The 6,951-nt window shown below is 38.4% G+C and overlaps 1 long non-coding RNA gene across 1 annotated transcript; it reads left to right on the forward strand.

The window, feature by feature from the left end:
- Positions 1 to 3,144: 3,144 nt before the first annotated feature.
- On the forward strand, positions 3,145 to 6,951 carry LOC103475353 (uncharacterized). Its single transcript, XR_535323.2, has 4 exons — positions 3,145 to 4,503; positions 5,330 to 5,422; positions 6,559 to 6,643; positions 6,732 to 6,951. It is a non-coding gene; the product is annotated as an uncharacterized LOC103475353 (long non-coding RNA).

A 6,951-nucleotide genomic window follows, 5' to 3' on the forward strand; every position in this document is an offset into this window, starting at 1 on the left:
TTCTCATGCTGCTGGAAATTCTCCATTCTCCAAACTCAAACACATGACAAATAGGATGTAATAAGTATATTTTCTATTATTTTTATTATAGTAACTTTATGAAAAAGAAATATACACTTTCATTATTATGACAAGACTGATCAATGTTTGTATCATTTTGTCAGCTTTGTTAAAATGCTGAAAGAAAGTAGAGTTGTTCCAACGATGGACTACTGAGGTTGAAAGAAAATGGCAGACAGATAACAAGCACACTAATAAATATATAAAGTAGTGTAAACGTTGTACCAGAAAAGGCAATGCAATAAATCGATCAGCAACAATCTTCAATAAAATCATTGAAAAGAAGAAAGGAAAGTTTGGCTCAAAACTATCCGGTAGAAGTACTTTAACACAGAGGTGAAATGGATGCCGTTTTAAAATAACCAGAAACAGAACCAGAAAGGAATAAAGAACTGATTCAAGACAAAGTGTCTTCAGTCATCAAAATGTTCTGGCTGATTATAAGGGAAGGACATAACATATTATTATATTATTATTTAAATGTTTGTGATAAAGTTATGCTTTATGATTCCTTGTAATTTGGAGATCACATAATGCAGGTATGAAATATCCCAATAAAAAAATCAACTCGCTATTGTTCTGTTGATGTGCAGTGCATCATTATAAAGGGCTCAGCTGGTGTATGAGCTGGAAATCCATGTTTGCTGATTATAGAGGTGATGATGAGACTCTTAAATGATGCTTATAAACTATAACAATTTAATGCATTGATAATAAAAAAACACTTAAAAAGATCATCAGTAAAAGTGTGTGCATAAAATAAGTTTATAGATCCAATTTATTTGGTTGTTAAAAATAAAGTCATAAGAGCTTATTTTTAAATGTAGTTTTATTGGCCACTGGTTTAGAAGATGTTTATACATCTTCTCTATTTTGGATACTGCAAATGCACGTACAATTACAGGTTAAGAGGCCATTAAGCACATTATAGATGATAAATGCGTCCCACCTTTATTTTCACACAGTAGTGTTTATGTTGTCACTGCTGGAAGCAAGTCATTTAAAAGAGATGGATAAAATGGGACTTGAGAAGAACCCAACATAAATGTCCTGAAGCAATGCAGCTGAGAAAAACGAGACGGAGAAATCACATAAGCAGGAATCACAATCTACCAGAGGAAAGCAGCGGTGGCCAGCGCTGTCCCTTCATACTATGTGCAAGAATGTTTACATTATATTACTCATTATACTCATTTACTTTATTAAATTATTTTCTAATTAAAAGATTTTAATTCAATTCTCTCACATATGTTTACAGATGCCATACACAAAATAGGGAAATATTAGACAATCAGAAAGCAACAGGAGACAATGTGTTTTTTTTAAAAAAAACATTATAATTGGCTCATTTCAAAGAAAAAAATTGAAGGTTTTTTTGTTGGCCTGGAAAATCCAGCATTATCTTATACCAACAGAAACATTCGCCACCTGCTGAAAGAAGAGCCATTTTAGTTTTCTGCACTCTTTAGATAAACTTGCTCCAGGACCACCAATAGATTTTTGCACCAGATGGAGGCGCATAATAGAGACATTTTCACATCAAGGTCGACTGACAGAAATCTCACTGCCCAGTCAGTGTCCAACTTCAATTTCAGGGTTTTTGCTCATTTATCCCCATCTCTCGGGTTTACACAATAATAATTTACCACAATTTCCTCTAGTTTCACTTGTAGCTGTGGGAAATAATGTTTGTGTAACTATTTGATTTTTTTTTTTCCTTGCAACAAACACATTTTTAGACAAAGCCATGGCAAGAATTCCAGACATATTTCTCCGTTTTCTATCTAAAAGCTGGAAAACATCTTTTCCAGTTCATTGTTCAAATGAACAATTTCAACAGATGTCATGTAATTTATTTTTGCTATAATCACATGCTTGTCAACATGACCTGAAACAATTTTTACCCCCAAATTCTGTTTGATTTCTGTTGCAGTTACATGACAAAAAGTAAACAGTGGCACATAATAATTTATGGCCTTTTTAAAATATATTTATGTCAACAATAGAATACTCATCTTTCTGAGCCTTACTCTCCTTTAAGGAGACAACATAACACTCACTGCCTGTAGAACTGTAATTTTAGGGAGCTAATCATCACAAAAATTACAGCAACACTAATGCTAAAAAACTAAAACCTGTCTGACTCTCCTGGATCCCCCATCTGGCTCCTCAGTCTCTCCTGGATCCCCTGTTTTGCTCCACCGTGGGCCTCCTCCGTCTGCCTCTTGAATAGAAATCAACAACTCTTTGGAAAAATGGTAGCGTTTTGCCACTTGCAAAATGGCAGAACGAGAGAATGCCATTCTCAAAATTATGCCATAAACAGACTGAAATAATTCACTTTTTCTGTTAAACGATCTTATTCAAGTCCGAAACAGAGTAAATAATCATATTAAACATTTATTAGCGACAGCTGTTAATCGATAAAGCTTTCTATAGCCTGTAGCCGCATGTAGCTTTCTGGCATTTAAGAAAACCGGACATTTAGAAAGTTATGAGGCAATTTTATGTAACATAGTGGCATAAAACAATGTAAAATACTCAAATGGAATCAGCTAAACCATATAGGACTATCGGTGAATTACAACATTCCCTGGACAAACTGTCCGACCTTTGTCGCTTGGACATAACACCTTTTGGATGAACCTCTAAGCACTTTAAAATTACACAAAACACATAAAATGTTTAGCTAAGCACCCGGGAACCACACCTACTGTGAACAGCGTACCGATGGCGGGTGTCGGGAACAGTGAGCAAACACTGGCACTGTTGTCTGCAGTCGTTAACTGCTAAGCTAGCAGTTTGACCCTGATTGGTTGGCCTGGAAAAATGATCCATGATAAACTGCCCGGTGGCTCGCATCTTGGGTCCTGAAATGGTTGGAGAACTGGATCAGGGACTTGCTTACCATGGACCTTACCACAGGGCCCACCTTTCATTGGCTAATGCCCATTTTACGTCACAGCGCCTCTATAACGTGGGTTACTGGCTCACAAACTCATGCTAATGTACATTGTGGACTACCAGACCGACAGAAAGTTTTTGCGTCAGGACTCGAAAAAAAATGGTTCTCCGTCAGTGGGGTATCTGCGCAATGTCAGGTATCCTGATCATGTTTGTGGAACTAAAGTTCACAGATTTCCAAAATCTGAAACGGAAAACCTTGCTTGGATCAAAGCTTGTGCACGACCGCATTTGCAGCTCAACCGTTGTAGGATCAATAAGAACAAAGTGTCTGCTGGCGTAAGTATTATTGCTTTGCTTTCTTTGTGTTTAGTGAATGAAAAAAAATAGTCAATAAACGCATCCATTATGAAAACCTTTTAGCCAAGTACAGCATAATGGCAGTACCGATACAACTTCTACATCCTGAAGCCTGTCTGTTACAGCCTTACGTTAGCTGAACAGATCAATATGCAATGTGTACCGTATCTGACATACATTAAAGATTTTATTTCACCTGAAAAGGCTTTTTACTAAACTGTAATCGTGTTAGCCACGCTAGCTTTTACTAAACTGTAATCGTGTTAGCCACGCTAGCACCGAGTACCGTGTATCAGTCCTAGGCACATTCGAACCCTCAAAACCATGAATGTCCGACTCACCCAGCCTTGCAAGAACAACAGCCATCAGTGATCTTGTCCACAGCTATATTTATGCTGGGGGTCTGAGGATCTGCTGTCCTCATCGACTGGTAGCATTTAGCTGCAACTAGCACAATGTTAGAGGCATTGCGTGGCTAAAACATCTTGATGTCGTCCAAAAAAGATGACATGGACTTGTTGGTTCCCTTCTCCATTGTCGTGGCTGATATTTTGTGAAAATTCGGCAGAAATGCTAAACTAATCGACTCAGAAATACTCTGCAGTCAGTCGAAACGAAAAATCCCATAGAACCTAAACTCTGCGAGGAGGTTAGTGTGAGACATGAAGTCACGTGGGACTTTCGAGGGACGTTTCTGGGCGGAGCTTGGTAAGGTCCATTAGCGGCTGGCACTGGAGGAGAGGAATCTCCTTCACCGATACCTAGCGTTAGCTAGCTTAGTTCGAGCTGCATCGGCGGCATTCGGTCAAGCTCGGTGAAACTACGTCACTGGATTTTGGATCTCAGATAGATGATTGCTTCTTCTTATTCTTTCTTTTTTTTCTGTCTGCCTCTCTACTCCTGTTAGTGGTAATCAGCGTCAGTTGCCTACCCAGAAGCTACCGGCGTGTTTCCAGCGTGCTACGTGTCTTACAACCGGAAGTACGAGCTATATCATTAGCTCGAATGCGCATGTGCTGAAGATTCCAGCATGTTCCGATTATTTTTCCGCTTTTTTCTCTGTTGTTGTGCGGTTTTTAAATATTTTACCTCATGACCACAAGTGACGCGACACCTGGATCAGAAACACACGAAGATCCAGATGGACGGATTTGAAGTGCACAATCACTGACATCTCAGGTATGTTCTACACCTGCTGAACACATTCACATGCGCACCATTATACGTTAGTTACTTATGTAATCCAGATTTGGCGTACGCATATTATAGGCACGTGCTATTTATAAATTATCTTTAACGTGTTTTTTTTTTCATATAGACACGTTGCACGTTATTGTTGACGCACAACATGGAGGGCAAAATACTATTCAATTTAGATAGATTTATTGTCATCGTACAGTAAGCAGTTAAACGAAATTAGTAGTACAGCTTTTCTTAAATAATTTTATAAACAAACAGTCAAACCACGTAAGAAGACAGTTTGATCTGTAATAAAATGGCAGCAGGGCGAACAGATGCTGGGCAGGACGATGCTGTGGTAGAATTGATTTAGTGCATTGCGCCACAGCAAAGGGAAATAAGGCAGGCACATTTTTTTTCTCGCTTTCTGTGTCGGCTACGCTACAGACTCGTTGGCAACAAGATTAAAAACAGGTTTATATAAACTAATGAGTCAAACACAATCCGGCCTTCCATCCATATCAACAGCCGCCTCAGTCTTGACCTTATTGGTTATATTAACTTAATGAAATATGATGGTTTTATGTATATTTCGAATTTTTGTGTAATTTTTATTCAGGTTTACTTTAAAAGTGTGCTATTATTGTTACAGGTCAATTTTCTAAGCTACAAGAAAGTAAGATAGTGCTGCACAGATATCAAAATTTGGACCAATGTTGATTTGATATTAATACTGTTATTTACCAATATTTTACATTATCAGATTTTTATTTGATTACTCGATTAGTCGTCAGAATAACTGGTAGATTACTGCCTGGTTTGGCAGACTGGATCCCCAGGCCCGGTTCTGGGTCCGGCAGTGCAACAGGCATCCTGCTGCAGGCGGGTCCAACCCAAACAGAACAGCTTCATGCAGAAGGTGAGCGATTCTGCTGCTGCTCTGTTTGCTCAGCATGCTCACATTTCAGAAATCCGGCTGGCTGGATCTCTTCATCACTGTCCTCTGCAGACGCAACTTTTCTTCTTCTTCCCCTCAGATGGCGGCAGAGCTGTGTGTGTTTGTGTGTGTGTGCCACTTTTTTAATGAGCATTTTCTAGACAGGTTGATGTGATGAGGACTGGTGCTTTCCTTTCCTCAGAGATGGGAAATGATGGTGGCAACCAAAAATTTCTAATTAGAAAATAAACAAACCAGTAACTCACATGTCTCTTTTAGTTCATCACCTTTAAGATAAAAAGCCAAACTTTTCTGAATTTGTTTTGTATTTCAGGTGGGTTTTTTCCTCCATTGATAGGTTTGTATGCTGTGCACCTCCTCCTGCACCTACACAACAGTCACTTTCTCTGATGCATATCCCCAGCAGACATTCTCCAATGAGAAGAGACATCGCCACTGGGTTTTTGATCGTTTTTAGATTCCAGCAGCAGGGCTTTAACGTGCATCTGTACTGCAGGGGAGGATATTCGGACATTGTTTTCATAGAAGAATTGAAAACTCTTTTCAACATTTTAGTGATTTATTTTTCCCAACCTGGAGGGTAAACCTCCTCCGGGTGGAAATGATGACTTTTTCAGGTCACAGTAAGATTAAAGGGATAATGATGGGACAAAACCAACAATAAAACTATTTTCTTTCTCTCTCTGCTTATAAACCTTGTATCAAAATGATCTTTCTCAATCATGTCTCATAACATAGTAGGAATGAATGTTGGTATTTCTGATCCTCATTGTCGTGTCTGTATTTCACTTGTTTTTTTTTTCTCTTTTTCTGTGTTGCACGTTTGGAGGGAGTTCTTGGCTGGAGCAAATAGGCAGAGATAGTGGAGACTGCAGCCAATGACAGTTTAGAACGTGGCTAAAAAATGAAGCAGTTAATTAAATCTGTCACAGAAATACTCTGAAATTTTTTGGCAGGAATCTCAGATGAAATCTTCTGAGCCATAATCTCTGCAAAGAATTGTGGATGTTTGTGTGTTTTAGATAATAGCTCCTGTGAAGCAATCAGTAATTATGTTTAACTGCTCTGAATTAGTTTTCTTTTTGTTGGTTTTTCAGAGACAGGCTTCAGTTAGCCACTGCAGCGTTCGATGCCAAATGGGAACTCTGAGATTATTTAAAGGAAACAAGAAATGACTAGAAGGTACATTTTCTTTTTAAAAATGTCCAGTTTCCTAAGTAGTTTTGGTTTAAATTTACCATAACAATCAAAATGAATTCAGACTTCCTAGAATGTTTGCAGCATGAAGACAACCCTGGTCCTCCCAAAAGGGATAGTTCCTCTTTGAAAATTGTACTTAAATACAGCTTATGAGAGTCCAAGTTGTAAAATATTTCTTAGCTGAATACATAAAATAACACGTACAAGTCTGCCACCGCTTTCATCACTCCAGTCTTCAACGCGAACAGAGCTCTTGTGCTGTGTAGCATGAGACGAAGTAATTTAAAGAC

The sequence above is a fragment of the Poecilia reticulata genome, chromosome 14, assembly GCF_904066995.2.
Source record: "Poecilia reticulata chromosome 14, P_reticulata-male-v2, whole genome shotgun sequence".
NCBI lineage: Eukaryota > Metazoa > Chordata > Actinopteri > Cyprinodontiformes > Poeciliidae > Poecilia > Poecilia reticulata.